Source organism: Bubalus bubalis, chromosome 5 (assembly GCF_019923935.1).
Source record: "Bubalus bubalis isolate 160015118507 breed Murrah chromosome 5, NDDB_SH_1, whole genome shotgun sequence".
Taxonomy (NCBI): Eukaryota; Metazoa; Chordata; class Mammalia; order Artiodactyla; family Bovidae; genus Bubalus; species Bubalus bubalis.
Window position 1 is genome coordinate 101,153,051 of NC_059161.1, and position 18,896 is coordinate 101,171,946.

Here is an 18,896-nt window from a genome sequence, read left to right on the forward strand (position 1 = left end):
TTTTGTGGCAGGACTGGATGAAGCACAAGCTGGAATCAAGATCGGCATGAGAAATGTCAAACCTCAGATATGCAGATGACACCACCCTTATGGCAGAAAGCAAAGAACTAAAGACCCTCTTGATGAAGTGCAAGAGGAGAGTGAGAAAATTGGCTGAAAACTCAACATTCAAAGGACAAAGATCATGGCATCAGGTCCCATCACTTCATGGCAAATAGATGGGGAAACAATGGAAACAGTGACAGACTTTATTTTGGGGGGCTCCAAAATCATTGCAGATGGTGACTGCAGCCATGAAATTAAAAGATGCACGATCCTTGGAAGAAAAGCTATGACCAAGCTTGACAGCATATTAAAAAGCAGAGACATTACTTTGCCAACAAAGGTCCATCTAGTCAAAGCTATGGTTTTTCCAGTAGTCACGTATGGATGTGAGAGTTGGACTGTAAAGAAAGTTTAGGTTCTCTATACCTACCCATTCAACAGACAACTGCATCTTTGGTGCTGTGCCAGCCATATCCCTGAGACAAGATGGTGAAGGTTGGAGTGAACAGATTTGGCCTGTTTGGGCGCCTGGCCACCAGGGCTGCTTTTAACTCTGGCAAAGTGGACGTCATCGCCATCAATGACCACTTCATTGACCTTCACTTGGTCTACATGTTCCAGTATGATTCCACCCATGGCAAGTTTCACAACACAGTCAAGGCAGAGAACAGGAAGCTCGTCATTGATGGAAAGGCCATCACCATCTTCCAGGAGCAAGATCCCACCATCATCAAGTGGGGTGATGCTGGTGCTGAGTATGTGGTGGAGTCCACTGGTGTCTTCACTACCATGGAGAAGGCTGGGGCTCACTTGAAGGGTGGCACCAAGAGGGTCATCATCTCTGCACCTTCTGCTGATGCCCCCATGTTTGTGATGGGCGTGAACCATGAGAAGTATGACAACTTCCTCAAGATTGTCAGCAATGCCTCCTGCACCACCAACTGCTTGGCTGCCCTGGCAATAGTCATCCATGACCACTTTGGCATCATGGAGGGACTCATGACCACCATCCATGTCATCACTGCCACCCAGAAGACCGTGGATGGCCCCTGGGGGATGTTATGGCGTGATGTCCGAGGGGCTGCCCAAAAAATCATCCCTGCTTCTACCGGCACTGCCAAGGCCATGGGCAAGGTCCTCCCTGAGTTCAACGGGAAGCTCCCCTGCATGGCCTTCCATCCCCACCCTCAAGGTATCCATTGTGGATCTGACCTGCCACCTAGAGAAACCTGCCAAATATAATGAGATCAAGAAAGTGGTGAAGCAGGCATTGCAGGGCCCCCTCAAGGGCATTCTAGGCTACACTGAGGACCAGGTTGTCTCCTGAGACTTCAGCAGTGACACTCGCTCTTTACCTTTGATGCTGGAGCTTGCATTGCCCTCAGTGACCACTTTGTTAAGCTCATTTGATGGTACGACAATGAATTAGGCTACAGCAACAGGGTGGTGGACCTCATGGTCTACATGGCCTCCACGGAGTAAGGTCCCTTGACCCCCAGCCCCAGCAAGAGCACGAGAGGAAGAGAGAATACTCAGCTGCTGTGGGGGTCCTTGCCCCACCTCGATCCTCACCACACTGAGAATCTCTTGACCTCCAAACGGTTTTTATCCCTGAGGCCCTGAGGAAGGGAGGGGCTTAGGGAACCCTGCCTTGTTGTGTAACATCAATAAAGTACCCTATACCCCCCCAAAAAAAGAGAGCTGAGAGACGAAGAATCGATGCTTTTGAACTGTGGTGTTGGAGAAGACTCTTGAGAGTCCCTTGGACTGCAAGGAGATCCAACCAGTCCATCCGAAAGGAAATAAGTCCTGAATATTCATTAGGACTGATGCTGAAATTCCAATACTTTGGCCACCTGATGGGAAGAGCTGACTCATTGGAAAAGACCCTGATGCTGGGAAAAATTGAAGGCAGGAGGTAAGAGGACATCAGAGGATGAGATGATTGGATGGCATCACCAACTTGATGGACTTGAGTTTGAGTAAACTACAGGAGTTGGTGATGGACAGGGAGGCCTGGAATGCTGCGGTCCATGGGGTTGCAAAGAGTTGGACACGACTGAGCAACTGAACTAACTAACTTGGTGTCAGGGCAGGAAAAATATACAAAATAGGTTGATAATCCTAATTTCTTATGACAGTAGAGAAGTTAGGAAACCTAATTCTAAAATGGGAGAAAGGAAAGTTTCCACAAAGGGAAAAATGGTGTGGAGAAGATTAGTGGCTTTTGAAAGAAGGACACAGATTATGTGCTACAGAAGGAGTTAAGGAAAAAAATATATACCCTTACTCCTGTATCTCTTGTCAGTCTTCACTTGGGGCTCTGAATGACCAAACTCACAGAGAATCTGAATTTCACTGATACAAATCAGCACCCAGGTCAGACAGCAAGGTACAAAGGGTAGACACATCTAATTGTATAAGCAGAAGGCCAAGCTAATTTACTTTTAGAATGTTTGACTTCACAAAAGCCAGCATCAGATGAGATGGCAGAACAAAACCTATATATATTTAATTTAGATATGTAAATTAAATATACATATATATTGCCTGGAGAAACCCCATGGACAGACGAGCCTGGTGGGCTACAGTTCATGGGGTTGCACAGAGTCAGATACAGTGTGTATATACATACACACATATATATGTGTATTTCACTTTCTGTAACAATTGGTTTAAAGTCAGTAGTCACAAGAACTAAGATTCTGAATCAAATTACCAGAAACACAATATCCCTCTAGAGCAGGGTTTCTCAACCTCCACACTATCCATATTATGGCAAGATGGTTCTTGGTTGTGGAGGCTATCCTGTAATTTGTAAGATGTCTAGCAGCAACCCTGGCCTCCACTCACTAAATGCCTCTAGCACCTGATCTGCCCAGTGGTGACAACCAAAAAAGTCTCCATATACTGTCAAAAATCTCCTGTGGGGTTTGAGGGGAAAGACACCCTTCGATTATTCTTCCTTCACTGAGAAGCATTAAACCTTCAGTCTAGGCCTCCAGAGAACACTAGACCGTGCAGGCCATTTCAACATAGTAACTTGAGTAATCTAAGATGAACCTGTGTCAGATCAGATCAGATCAGTCTCTCAGTCATGTCCAACTCTTTGTGACCCCATGAATCGCAGCACGCCAGGCCTCCCTGTCCATCACCAACTCCCGGAGTTCACTCAGACTCACGTCCATCGAGTCAGTGATGCCATCCAGCCATCTCATCCTCTGTCGTCCCCTTCTCCTCCTGCCCCCAATCCCTCCCAGCATCAGAGTCTTTTCCAATGAGTCAACTCTTCGCATGAGGTGGCCAAAGTGCTGGAGTTTCAGCTTTAGCATCATTCCTTCCAAAGAAATCCCAGGGCTGATCTCCTTCAGAATGGACTGGTTGGATCTCTTTGCAGACCAAGGGACTCTCAAGAGTCTTCTCCAACACCACAGTTCAAAAGCATCAATTCTTCGGCGTTCAGCCTTCTTCGCAGTCCAACTTTCACATCCATACATGACCACAGGAAAAACCATAGCCTTGACTAGACGAACCTTTGTTGGCAAAGTAATGTCTCTGCTTTTGAATATGCTATCTAGGTTGGTCATAACTTTCCTTCCAAGGAGTAAGCGTCTTTTAATTTCATGGCTGCAGTCACCATCTGCAGTGATTTTGGAGCCCAGAAAAATAAAGTCTGACACTGTTTCCACTGTTTCCCCATCTATTTCCCATGAAGTGATGGGACCAGATGCCATGATCTTCCTTTTCTGAATGTTGAGCTTTAACCCAACTTTTTCACTCTCCACTTTCACTTTCATCAAGAGGCTTTTGAGTTCCTCTTCACTTTCTGCCATAAGGGTGGTGTCATCTGCATATCTGAGGTTATTGATATTTCTCCCAGCAATCTTGATTCCAGCTTGTGTTTCTTCCAGTCCAGCGTTTCTCATGATGTACTCTGTATAGAAGTTAAATAGGCAGGGTGACAATATACAGCCTTGATGTACTCCTTTTCCTATTTGGAACCAGTCTGTTGTTCCATGTCCATTTCTAACTGTTGCTTCTTCACCTGCATACAGGTTTCTCAAGAGGCAGATCAGGTGGTCTGGTATTCCCATCTCTTTCAGAATTTTCCACAGTTTATTGTGATCCACACAGTCAAAGGCTTTGGCATAGTCAATAAAGCAGAAATAGATGTTTTTCTGGAACTCTCTTGCTTTTTCGATGATCCAGCGGATGTTGGCAATTTGATCTCTGGTTCCTCTGCCTTGAACCTGTGTAGATTATACTAAATCTCACTCAAGAGGATTAGCCTGATTAATTTAAATATGCTTCCAAGTATATTTAAATACACAATCCCCAGGTCTAGAAAAAGAAAATAATTTTAAAAATCACAAAGGTATATATAAATATATATACGTTTATAAAATGTATGTATGAAAGAGCGAGAGATTCAAGGCTTTCGTTAAAGGTGCTGCCATGTCAGAAGTCATATCATTCACAATCACTTCCATCTCATTATCACAGAAGTTTTTGGCATTGTCAAGTGGACTGTGAAAAAGTGAAATGTCTGGTACTGGACCTATATTTGAAATGTCAGTGACAGCTGGCAGCTTGTTTGAGGTGGCTGTAACATAGGATAAGGACATCCTGGAAACCATGTCTTGGGCAGTTCTTGGAAGGAGACTGAAGAGAAAAAAGATTTTCATATCTGTCTCTCAACCCGGACTCCCAGCTTTTAGGTAAGAGGGACATCTCTGCTTGTTAAAACCAATAGCATCTGATTAAAAACAGGAAAGGAATCATTTGACCTGATCAGTGGGGGCCAGAATTATCAAGACAAGTAAACAGGGAGAAACAGAATTTTAGAAACAAATACTACTTAATCTCTGTTGCTTTTTGCTTCTCTTCTTTTCACAGCTATTTGTAAGGCCTCCTCAGACAGCCATTTTGCTTTTTTTTGCATTTCTTTTTCTTGGGGATTGTCTTGACTCCTGTCTCCTGTACAATGTCACCAACCTCATTCCATAGTTCATCAAGCACTCTGTCTATCAGATCTAGTTCCTTAAATCTATTTCTCACTTCCACTGTATAGTCATAAGCGATTTGATTTAGGTCATACTTGAAAGGTCTAGTGGTTTCCCCCACTTTCTTCAATTTAAGTCTGAATTAGGCAATAAGAAGTTCATGCTCCAAGCCACAGTCAGCTCCTGGTCTTGTTTTTGCTGACTGTATAGAGCTTCTCTGACTTTGGCTGCAAAGAATATAATCAATCTGATTTCGGTGTTGACCATCTGGTGATGACCATGTGTAGAGTCTTCTCTTGTGTTGTTGGAAGAGGGTGTTTGCTATGGCCAGTGTGTTCTCTTGGCAGAACTCTATTAGCATTTGCCCTGCTTCATTCTGTACTCCAAGGCCAAATTTGCCTGTTACTCCAAGTGTTTCTTGACTTCCTATTTTTGCATTCCAGGCCCCTATAATGAAAAGGGCATCATTTTGGGGTGTTAGTTCTAGAATGTCTTGTAGATCCTCATAAAACCATTCAACTTCAGCTTCTTCAGCGTTACTGGTCGGGGCATAGGCTTGGATCACCGTGATATTGAATGGGTTTGCCTTGGAAACGAACAGAGATCATTCTGTTGTTTATGAGATTGCATCCAAGTACTGCATTTTGAACTCTTTTGTTGACTATGATGGCTACTCCATTTTTTCTAAGGGATTCTTGACCACAGTAGTATAATGGTCATCTGAGTTAAATTCACCCATCCAGTCCATCTTAGCTTGCTGATTCCTAGAATGTCAATGTTCACTTTTGCCATCTCCTGTTTGACCACTTCCAATTTGCCTTGATTCATGGACCTAACATTCCAGGTTCTTATGAAATATTGCTCTTTATAGCATCACACCTTGCTTCTATCACCCACCCATCCAACAACTGGGTGTTATTTCTGCTTTGGCTCTATCCCTTCATTCTTTCTGGAGTTATTTCTCCAGTAGCATATTGGGTACCTACTGACCTGGGAAGTACATCTTTCAGTATCCTATCATTTTGCCTTTTCATACTGTTCATGGGGTTCTCAAGGAAAGAATATTGAAGTGGTTTGCCATTCCCTTCTCCAGCGGACCACATTCTGTCAGCCCTCTCCACCTTGGGTGGCCCATCTTGGGTGGCCCCACATGGCATGGCTTAGTTACATTGAATTAGACAAGCTGTGGTCCATGTGAACTTCCAGATGTTCAAGCTGGTTTTAGAAAAGGCAGAGGAACCAGAGATCAAATTGCCAACATCCGCTGGATCATCGAAAAAGCAAGAGAGTTCCAGAAAAACATCTATTTCTGCTTTATTGACTATGCCAAAGCCTTTGACTGTGTGGATCACAATAAACTGTGGAAAATTCTGAAAGAGATGGGAATACCAGACCACCTGACCTGCCTCTTGAGAAACCTGTATGCAGGTGAAGAAGCAACAGTTAGAAACGGACATGGAACAACAGACTGGTTCCAAATAGGAAAAGGAGTACGTCAAGGCTGTATATTGTCACCCTGCTTATTTAACTTATATGCAGAGTACATCATGAGAAACACTGGGCTGAAAGAAGCACAAGCTGGAATCAAGATTGCTGGGAGAAATATCAATAACCTCGGATATGCAGATGACACCACCCTTATGGCAGAAAGTGAAGAGGAACTCAAAAGCCTCTTGATGAAAGTGAAAGAGGAGAGTGAAAAAGTTGGGTTAAAGCTCAACATTCAGAAAAGGAAGATCATGGCATCTGGTCCCATCACTTCATGTGAAATAGATGGGGAAAGAGTGGAAACTGTCAGACTTTATTTTTTGGGGCTCCAAAATCACTGCAGATGGTGACTGCAGCCATGAAATTAAAAGACACTTACTCCTTGGAAGGAAAGTTACGACCAACCTACATAGTATATTAAAAAGCAGAGCTATTACTTTGCCTACAAAGATCCATCTAGTCAAGTGTATGGTTTTTGCAGTCGTCATGTATGGATGTGAGAGTTGGACTGTGAAGAAAGCTGAGCACCGAAGAATTGATGCTTTTGAACTGTGGTGTTGGAGAATACTCTTGAGAATCGTTTGGACTGCAAGCAGATCCAGCCAGTCCATTCTAAACGAGATCAGTCCTGGGTGTTCTTTGGAAGGACTATGCTAAAGCTGAAAGTCCAATACTTTGGCCACCTGATGCAAAGAGTTGACTCATTGGAAAAGACCCTGATCTGGGAGGGATTGGGGGCAGTAGGAGAAGGGGACGACAGAGGATTAGATGGCTGAATGGCATCACTGACTCGATGAACATGAGTCTGAGTGAACTCTGGGAGTTGGTGATGGACAGGGAGGCCTGGCATGCCGCGATTCATGGGGTCGCAAAGAGTCGGACACGACTGAGAGACTGAACTGAATTGAACTGAATTGAATTAATATTTTGTACTGGCATCGTAAATCAATTTTTTTTCACTGGAAGTAGTATGAAAGTAAACTGCTCTTTTGGTTTCCATTATGATCATTTGCTTTGAAGTTTAGGGCAAACAGAAGAATTCCTGTTTGTAAAAATAAAAATATTTCTAATAATCAATTTGAAAATAGTGTGCATTTCTGCATCATAAAACTTCATCTCTCTCAGTTCATCTGTAACATGTTTGCTCATTTGAGTGTTGTGTGTTTGCTTGTTTCTGAGGGGTATTTGTGTGTGTATCTGGGTTGACATCTCCATCAGAGAGACACAAACTCTGGATTTGATATGCCTCATCCTTCACAACTTCTTTTCTGTCCTTCATTAATACAGAGACTGAAAAAAACAGTACTCATCCTTCAGGCCCATCTACCAAAGATAGTTTGCTTAGGTTTAAACAATGAGATGTAATTGAAAGTTGCTTATTGGGGCTTACAAGAACCTTGTTTTAAAAGGATTAAATTAGCTGACATATCTCTCTTATCTTTTGCTCTCTTCTTTCTCTTCTGTGGGTAATCTATGGCTCTGGATGTACATCATCCTTTTAGTGACCATAAAGTAAAAATCTTGAGAACAAATTACCTGAATGAAAAAGTAGAAGCTGGATTTGCTTTCCTTGGTTTCCCTGTGGCATTGCTATTCTTCTTTACTAGCTGGGACTCACTAGTCTTTGTTTTATAAGATTATTAAATTAAACTTTTTTTCTTATGTTGAGACATGATTTTGGGGGGGGTTTATATCATTGGCAGATGAGCAAATTAATCTAGGGAATAAGACTATCCTTAAATTAATTGAGAAGCAGTTATATATCAGGCCAGTGGTCATTCAGAGAATGTGAATTTGTAGAAATTTACAGAAATTCTTCAGCAGTGACTGGACTTTCCATGAATCAAGACATGGAAGGTAATGTAATCATATCAGTGCATTAAGATATGGAGAATGTTTACATCTTACTCATATTGCACACATATTTTGTCAGTTTCATATTCATTGTATAAAATATATAAATATGAATATATTTATTTCACTGGAATATAGGAGAGGAACAGAAAAGGAAATAAAATAGCTAACATTTTTCTATGTGGCAGAAATTATAAGGGACACTTTAAAAGTACATCATTTAATCTTTACAAGAGCTTTATAGCATATGACTTATTATCTCGTATTTTAGAGGAGGAAACTGGCATTTCCAGAGGTTAGGTAATGTGTCCATGATTTCCAAATTAGCAAGTAAAATTACTCAAATTCCTCAAGTCAGATTTATTCCCCTAACACTTTACTGAAAGTGCTGTTGTCAAGGCCCCAAATAGCCTAAGCATTTTTGCTAAAATGAAGTCCTTTCTCTGTTCCCTTTTTGAGTTCTCATCAACATTCGCTACATGAATTTCCTACTTCTTCTCCCTGAATTCTGTCCTTCACCAGGTTTCTCATTATATTCACCTATTTCATTTCTCCCACTAGATTTGTTGTTACTTCATAGTCTTTGTAGTTTCCTGTGATATTTCCTTGTTAGCTTTACCATCTGGAAAGTTGAAATGACCTAGAGCTCAGGTTTTAGACCTCTTTTCTATCTTCTTCACTCTATTTGAAGATCTGACTCGATGGCCTGGCTTTAAATGTTATTTAAAAGTGGTTACTCACAAAGTTATCTTTCAAACTCAGTCTTTACTCCAGAAATTCAACTTGAATAGCCAGTGGGATATTTGACAGACTCACTTGGAGGCCTTGGAGGCCTTCCTCTTCCTCTTCCCATGTTTTCTCCATCTTAGTAAATGTCAGCAACTCCCTTGGAGTATTTCAGACCAAAAGCCTGGGCTTCATTCTTGACCTTAATCTTTCCCTTGCACCTGACATTCAATCTATTTGTAAATTATTACAATTCTCCTTCAAAGCACTATGTAGCATCTATAATGGAGTCATTTGGTGCCAGCTCTTCTATTAGCATCTTAGTTCAAGTCCCCATTCTTTTTTGGGTCAGTCCCAAATTGTCTCCCCAGTTATATCTTTACTCCCTTTGCTATTTTCCTTTGACTGCTTCAGCAAATCACCACAAATGTGCTGGCTTAAACCAGTACAAATTTTATTATATTTCTGGAGGTGCGATGTCAAAATGGGTCTCACTGGGTAAAATCATGCAGTCAGCAGCAACACAATCCCTCCTGAAACTCTAGATGAGAATCTGTCCTCTTGCCTTTTTCATCTTCTAGGGAGATGCCTTTTCCTGCATTTCTTGGCTGTGATTCCCTCTTCCATCTTCAAAGCCATCAGCATAGCGTCTTCAGATATGTCTCTGACTCTGGCCTCCCTACCTTCATCTTTTAAGGACCCTGGTGATGACATTGAACCCATCTGGATAATCCAGTCTAATCTCCTCTCAAGATCCTTAATACAATCACACCTTCAAAGTCCTTTTTTTTTTTTTTTTTTTGCAATATAAGGTGGCATGTGGCGAGACATTATTCTGCCTACCACAGTCCTTTACAGTTTATTCTTCACACAGCGGTCAGCATGTAAACTGTTCAGAGCCCCCCAGGTACTTTTCAGTCAACTTCCTTCTCACTGTTCCAGGGGCGGCGTGGTATCAGCAAGCCTGTGCTTGCATGCTTGCATCCTTCAAAGGCAGTCTCAGTTTCTTCCAGCCTTGTGTTAATGCCACTGGTTTTCAAACCAGCTAAGGGGACTCATTGTCCTGGGATCAGACCATAGGGCTGAGGTTCCTAACATATGGCTGGAACCCCTCACTCCCCAGGGAGAATACCCCCACCCATGATATCTCCCTCCTCTTCTGTATCTCCTGGTAAAGGCATGGGTCCTGACTCAATCACTTTTCTGCCTTTCTACCTTGCTCCCTGTGGATCTTTCTTTAAACTGCAGCGGCATATTTGTAGTGATTTTAGTAGCACGAAGCAGCTGGGGGAAAATCACGTATAGTTACATAGAGCTAGACTGAGCTACAAAGCTAACAGTTTGAAGAACATCCAAGATGGGTGTTTTGCAAGACCTTTATGACTGCGAAATGTTTTTTGTCAATTTCCAATTTTCTTCAGGCTCTCACCCACCTCTCCATCAAATATTCCAATCTATATAAAGTTTAATTATAATCTTAGCTTTTACATGTTTTTCAATAAGCAGACATAGATTTCATCACATCATGAGATTTGAACTGAATTAAGCAAGACACAAAATTCTTTGGATTTGCCTGTTGGGCATTTAGCTAGGATCTCTCATGGGTTAAGGACCCACTTCTCCAATCATTCTCACAGAGCATACGATTAACAGAAGTTCAAATGGCTGCATACAAAGAGTGTGTTCAGTCAATGGGGTCTGACTCTTTGCGACCCCATAAACTGGGGCCTGTCAGGCTCCTTTGTCCATGGAATTCTCCAGGCAAGAAAACTGGAGTGGATAGCTATTCCCTTCTCCAGGGGATCTTCCCAACACAGGGATCGAACCTGGGTCTCCCCTATTACAGGATTAATCTCTGGGTTGGGAAGATCCCCTGGAGAAGGGAATGGCTACCCACTCCAGTATTCTTGCCTGGAGAATTCCATGGACAGAGGAGCCTGGACGGCTACTGTCCATGGGCTCGCCAAGAGTTGGATACAACTGAGTGACTTTCACGTCATTTAAGTGTTTTACAATATTGTGTTAGTTTCAAGTATACATCATAGTGATTCGGTATTTGTGCAGATTATTTTCCATTATAGATTATTATAAGATAATGGATATAATCCCCTGTGCTATGCAGTATATTCCTGTTGCTCATCTATTTCATACATATTAGTTTATATCTATCTATCCCACAACCCTAATTTGTCTCTCCTCTCTTCCTTCACCCCTTTGGTAACCACAACTTTGTTTTCTTGTCTGCAAGTCCGTTTCTATTTTGTATATATATTGATTTGTATTATTTTGTAGATTCCCCATATAAGTAATATCATATAGTTTTTGTCTGTCTCTAACTTACTCATGAAGGATATTATTCTCCAAGTCCATCCACATTGCTGCAAATGGCAGTATTTCTCTCTGTGTTATGTCTGAAATGTATTCCGTTGTTTATGTATGCTTGTTCTTAGTTTAATTTTCTGTTGATGAGCACTTGCGTTGCTTCCATATCTTGGCTATTGTAGATAGTGCTGCTCTGGACTTTGGGGTGCATCTTTTTGAATTAGTGTTTTTATTTTTTCTGGATCTGTACCCAGAAGTGGCATTGCTGGATGTATGGTAGTTTGAGTTTTCGAGTTTTTAAGGAGCCTACATACTGTTTTCCGCAGTGACTGCACCAGTTTCCATTCCCATCAGCAGTACTCTAGTTTTCCCTTTTCCCCACATCCTGTCTAACATTTGTTATTTGTAGACTCTTTGATCATAGTTTACTTCTGCAGTCTTGATGTTGGTATCAAACTAACCCCGGAGTAGCTAATGCACTAGTATGAGAACTTATGGTAAAATTGTCAACTTTAGGATATAATTGCTAACTTACGATAACATCGATTATACAAGTTCTAAAAATCAGTCTTAAAATTCTTAAAATCAGTGGGCCAGTCCATGGTTGGACTCTCTGACATATGATGTCGACATTTTTTAATATAACACAACCCTTATGATTTAATAAAAATAGTATGTGTCCCTTATTTGTTTATTTATCAAAATAAGGCCATTGCAAAAGTGTAAACTGTCAGCTCCTCAAAGGGAAGGAATTATGTTCTACTTATTTTTGTGTCTCCAGCAACATAGTTTCTCATGCACGTTTGCACTTCATACAGAATCTCTACTCAAATATTTAGAATATTAGAATAAAACAGAATATATATCTTCATATCTTTTGTTGAATGTTGTCAATATGAAGACCTTATATTCATCAATATGCCATCTTCATCATAAATTAACCAAATGCCAAGGATACGTTAAGCAGCCACAGCAAAGACAAAAGATTTTTTTTGTAAACTCTTGAAATGTGCTGCTTTGTATATCTTTCCTTTTTTCAAATTTCTGTTCCTAATAAATAGCTCTTTCTTTCTTGTTTTCTTTTTTATAAATAGCTCTTTCAAACATGTCTGGATTTCACTTATTTCATTTCCCTCATTCAAATTAGATTTAGCAAATCCCAACATGAACTTAAAGCTTTTTAGAAGCTAAAAACCTGAAATGATTTCTGATAAAAGTGATGGAAAAATATTATGACACTGTTAACTATTCTTTCTCCCCAAGGATATTCATAGGGCTTTTAAATGTTACCATCAATGCGTGTTTATGTTACTGTAAAGTATAAGAGCTCATACTGAAAGAAGAAAAGCTATTTTAACCACATAACATAATAAACTTTTCTAAAATGGTCCTTTGGTTAGCTGTTTAACCACATCTGATAGAGATTGCTGTGATGAGATTCAAGTTCCAGAATTTCTTGACTCAGTGTGTGTGATGGGTTGAGGAAGGAAGTTAGTCAAAACATTTTATCCAACAAATAGCACATTTGTTGAAATATTTCAAACATTTCTAGCATTGTGTAATCACAGCTTACACCACAATACAATATAAATAAGAATGCTTTCTGAAATCCAGACTAAAATTCTACAGCCATCTGTTTTCCTAAACGTTTCATTGAGTAACAATGCAGTTTTCTAGCGGGCCACATATGTGGTTCTGTTTTGTCTTTTGCCAATATTTACAAGACATGCAACTGAAAAATCCATAGAATTTGTCTGATCATCCCAATTCTGGGAATTACATGGGCAAGCCATGAAATGATAGACTGCTTTTCTCCTTTCCCCTACAGATTGGTCATGTTAGTTTGCTATTTTTTTTTTTTTTAATTTTTGTGTTCACTGCCAAGTGGCAGTGCATATTCATTATCTCTTATTGTTTAAAAATTAGAGTTGCTTGGAAAAACTATATCTTGAATTAAACATCTCCTGTCCAACCACAAAGGATGAGTTGTAAAGACTGAGATTTAGGAAGACAGGTAGCCATTCCATAGCGGCACAGTGGTCTCTGCCTAAACAGTTGAACTGAATTATATAACAATGGCATGGTGAATAAGTAGAATTTGGCTCAGAGAAAGGTTGAAATCTGAAACAGAGGCCAGTTTGGTCTCTATAGAATTGGAGATGTTTTTAAGAGAGCTAAATAGATATGATAAATATTTCCACTTTACCTTCATAAAATAATCTTTGAGCAAAAAAAGTTATTCAAAATAATCACACAGAAAACTTTTCTAATGGAATACAATATGTTTCTGTACTTTATCTGTGTTCTTTTCCTCTTCCTGAAGCACATAGTGTCTATCTACTGGTTGGCTCTCTCAGTATAGTACATCGTTTATACTCATGCATGACTAGGACTTTCAGAGCATAATTGTCAAAATAGAGTATTTTAAATTTTAATTCAAAATAACAATTTTTGGAATTGGAATTCTACTTTTATAAGAAATTTTGACCTTTTATGATTGTCTTTTTTCTCCTTATTCTTTTTGGCTAGTCTCAGTACAGTTGTTTTCATTGCTTATTATCTTCCAACTAATGTCCAAATATTGAGCTTTTTGCAGTTGTGTTTAGTGTAAAATTGGAAGCATTTTTTGAAGTGCAGTTTACTTCAATATTATGTTAGTTTCAGATGTATAGCACATGGTGATTCAATGTTTTATATAGCTTATACCCAATTTAAAGTTACTACAAAGTAGTAGCTATGTTCCCTGTGCTGTACAATATATCCTTGTTACTTATTTATTTTTACATGGTAGTTTGTACTTCCTGATCCCATACCTCATCTTGTCTCTTCCCCCTTAAGCATTTTTTGAACAAAGAAAACACTGTTTATTCACTGTGAGACAGTGTATGAAAGCAATAGGTAGCCTGATAGAATAAGAAAAATACCTGTGGCGGATTCATTTTGATATTTGGCAAAACTAATGCAATTATGTAAAGTTTAAAAATAAAATAAAATTAATTAAAAAAATAAAAATAATAAAAATAAGATAAAATTAAAAAAAAATATAATGAAACAAAAATATATATACATGGAGTATTTCAACAGCAAAATATTTGTAGTCAGTACTTAAAAAATGACAAAGAAACTTAATCATTTCCTTGCATTCAACAGAGGGTTTGAGAAAATAATGGTCACTGATGGAAGGATGGGAACTCTGAAGTTGACTACATTTTAGGTACCATCTTTTAGATACGCCACCAGCTCAGTGACTTATGGATTACTTCGTCATTCTTTATATTATGATTTTACATCTGCATTATCAGCTTTGGGACTTCCCAGTATATTATTACTTTAAAAGAAATCTGTCAAGTAAAATATCAATGAAATATGGTGGAAGGGAGAAGGGGAAACACTTCTTTCCTTTATCATGTTAGCAATAAGGTTATGTGTTCTACCATTTTCATCCATACATTTCATACTAGATTTAAATAAGTAGACTGTCAGAAAGAATAGGAATGTGTTTTTCTGGAAAGACCAACCCTCCAAAATTTTATAAGATGAGAGTTGAAAATAAATAAAATTCTTTCCCTTCAACCTTGGCAATTATACCTTCTTAATTACCTGACATCCAGGCTTTTGCTTAAAATTCTTGGAAACCAGGGATACTGTGGTACTGAAAGACCTGGTTTCAAGTCCCTAGACAGTAGTCTATCCATGTCTTCTTTATTCCCTGCTGTATCCTGGACAAGGAATGACCCCAGCGGCATATTGCTGACTCCCCAGCCTGCTCTTTTTTTTTTTTTTTTAACATTTTATGAGAATTTTTATTATTAATGTGGCTAAATAAAACCACCTTGGCAATTCTTTTGGCCTGAGGTTGCACCACTGGAAGTGTGATCAACTTCAGGAGGATGGAGTTGGGAGAGAGCCCTGAACAGGTGAGGGAAGCAGCTGCGAATATTATCTGCAAGGCATTGCCAGCTCAAGTGCTGGAATGGGGGCTTGGAGAGAGCTGGAAAGAGTCCCTTTCTCCTCTGTGTCCTCCTTCTCCATGAAAAGGGTGGGACAGAGGAGGGGCAGAAGAGGACCCCCTGAAGTTTAGGAATCAGGGAAAAGGACTCTCTTACCTGGTTCTAAGGGCAGTTTTATAGGTAAATCTCAGATTAAAACTCCTTACTATTAATTATTAGTATTTACTCTGTCGACTAAAAAAAGATGCACAACTTGAGAGTTGCAAACTAAATTTTATTTGAGGCACTATGAGGACTACAGCCCGGCAGACACCACCTCAGAGAGCTTGGAGAGACTGCTCCAAAGAAGCAGTCGGGGAAGGTCAATATATAAGATTTTGGTGAAGGGGGAGTTCAGAACAATCAAGTGCTTACTTTACAAAAGGTTTTCTGCTAGTCACAAGATGATGTCACCATGAAGCGATTTAGTGACTTTCTAGATATGAAGAGATGTAAGGATTGGGATCATGAAATCAGTTCCTGAAAAATGTAATTATCTAAAGACCTGTTCCACCAACTTCCATGGAGCCCAGAGTGCCTCATTCTCCACCCTGAATTCCCTTCAGAGCGTGTTGAGGGTCAGCAGGTGCTGCAGCACAAGGCAGATGCCCTTGTTGCTGTTGTTCAGTCCCTGGCAGTGCTCTTGGCAAGTGCCAACTTGTAGTTGACAACTGCTGGATGAGTGTCTTAACCCTTCTAATCTCTAGTTTAAAGCAGAGAGACTAGGTTTGTTCCTCTGCCCCGCTATGTAATGGCTGCACAAGTTTGGGCAAATTACTTAATCTCTCTTTGCTTCAGTTTCCATCTGCGAGATGTGAGTAATAATGGTATCTGCATGGAGGGTGTAATGAAGATTGAGTTTGTATTTATAAAATGCTTAAACAGTGCCCAGCATATGATAAACATTGTAAGTATTTATTTTAAAAAATAAAAACCTTTACAACTATTTTCTTACATCCCTCATCTAATGGTTGCAAAGATTTGCATGCAATTCTTAGCCAAGTGTTTGATTCTTAATAAGTACACCAAATTATAACTAATATCATAGGTAATGTAAAAATAAAGAAAACATTGTGTCAAAATACATATTGTAAAATTAAACATCATAAACTGTTCATTTACTTACTGTTCTGTAGCAACCCACTCCAGTGTTCTTGCCTGGAGAATCCCAGGAATGGGGGAGCCTGGTGGGCTGCCGTCTATGGGGTCGCACAGAGTCAGACACGACTGAAGTGACTTAGCAGCAGCAGCAGCAGCATTAGTATGAGTTTCCACTTTGATAGCCAAGGGATGTTTAATTCCCTTGTATTTCATTGACATTATCTTTATGAACATTAACATGAGTTAAAGGAAAATCTGTGTTAGGTATTCTTGTCATTGGGAACCAACTTGTTGACTTAGAGCATAAACACTTGTGTCCAAATTGATGAAAACTACAAAGAGTGTAAGAAAGCATCAGTCCCTATTTTTCATCTGAAGCAATATCCTACCCCAAATGACAAATAATGAACCAATTTTATTTTCATAAAATAGGTGTATGTCTTGTTAAAATGATATATTAAAGTACATGTCCACTGTACTCTTCTGAAAGTTACCTGAGATCTGAACTTCAGAACTTATAACTTTCTTATCTTTGAATCATTTTTTATATTCAAAATGAGAAATGGTTCCTGGTTTAATACGACAGAAGATGGCAATTTGTCACCTAAAAGTTTCAGTAGTTTCCATTTGCTTTGAATGAATGTCCATAAGATAATTTACTAAGATGCATGTGATTTTTGAAACATAACTGAAAATACTGGATTAAAATGTCATTCATAATTCATGTGATAGAGATAGAGATGTTATACTCTCATTTAAAAGTTATATTTTGAGAAAATAAATGACTTATATGTGCAGTGGTTGCTAGTTGAGTTCAAATGATTCAACACTGTGAATTATTAGTAATATTGTCTTAAATTATTTATTAGACATTTATATAGATATTAACATGCTTTTAACTTAAAATGTTTTCTAAATAGTCACAATTTAATAGTTTCACTGCCAACTGCTTTCTTAAGGTCATGACTTCTCTATCTCTAATTTAGAAAAGGTATAAAGATATCCTAGTGAATTCCAATTTTCTTTGAAAGTCATAAGTTAAAGGGCAAATGGGCGGCATACTTGTAGGCTTATACAATGTTTATATGCTTTTTTTTTATTTTATTTTATTTTTAAACTTTACATAACTATATTAGCTTTGCCAAATATCAAAATGAATCCGCCACAGGTATACATGTGTTCCCCATCCTGAACCCTCCTCCCTCCTCCCTCCCCATTCCATCCCTCTGGGTCGTCCCAGTGCACCAGCCCCAAGCATCCAGTATTTGATTAATATGTGTCTTGGGGTGTTTCGCCTTGGGTTTATCCTGTTTGGGACTCTCTGGGTTTCTTGGACTTGGGTGATTATTTCCTTCCCCATTTTAGGGAAGTTTTCAACTATTATCTCCTCAAGTATTTTCTCGTGGTCTTTCTTTTTGTCTTCTTCTTCTGGGACCCCTATGATTCGAATGTTGTAGCGTTTAATATTGTCCTGTAGGTCTCTGAGATTGTCCTCATTTCTTTTAATTCATTTTTCTTTTGTCCTCTCTGATTCATTTATTTCTACCATTCTATCTTCTAATTCACTAATCCTATCTTCTGCCTCTGTTATTCTACTATTTGTTGCCTCCAGAGTGTTTTTAATTTCACTTATTGCATTATTCATTATATATTGACTCTTTTTTATTTCTTCTAAGTCCTTGTTAAACCTTTCTTGCATCTTCTCAATCCTTGCCTCCAGGCTATTTATCTGTGATTCCATTTTAATTTCAAGATTTTGGATCAATTTCACTATCATTATTTGGAATTCTTTATCAGGTAGATTCCCTATCTCTTCCTCTTTGGTTTGGTTTGGTGGGCATTTATCCTGTTCCTTTATCTGCTGGGTATTCCTCTGTCTCTTCATCTTGTTTAAATTGCTGAGTTTGGGGTGTCCTTTCTGTATTCTGGCAGTTTGTTGTAAATAAAATAGTCTCTAATGTAGAAAAGATGGATTGAGACAAAAGATCTGTTACTGACAACTAGTTCAGCTCAGTTCAGTCGTTCAGTTGTGTCCTACTCTTTGTGACCCCATTGACTGCTACATGCCAGGCTTTCTGGTCCATCACCAATTCCCAGAGCTTACTCAAATTCATGTCCATCAAGTTGGTGATGCCGCCCAACCATCTCATCCTCTGTCATCACCTTCTCTTCCCACCTTCAATCTTTCCCAGCATCAGGGTCTTTTCCAATGAGTCAGCTCTTCGCATCAGGTGGCTAAAGTATTAGAGTTTCAGCTTCAGCATCAGTCCTTCCAATGAATATTCAGGACTGATTTCCTTTAGGATTGACTGGTTGGATTTCTTTGCAGTCCAAGAGACTCTCAAGAGTCTTTTCCAACACCACAGTT

At 39.4% G+C, this 18,896-nt stretch overlaps 1 pseudogene; it reads left to right on the forward strand.

Annotated features, from left to right (window-relative positions):
* The first annotated feature begins 406 nt into the window (after positions 1–406).
* On the forward strand, positions 407–1,720 carry LOC102401353 (annotated as a pseudogene).
* Positions 1,721–18,896: the final 17,176 nt, after the last annotated feature.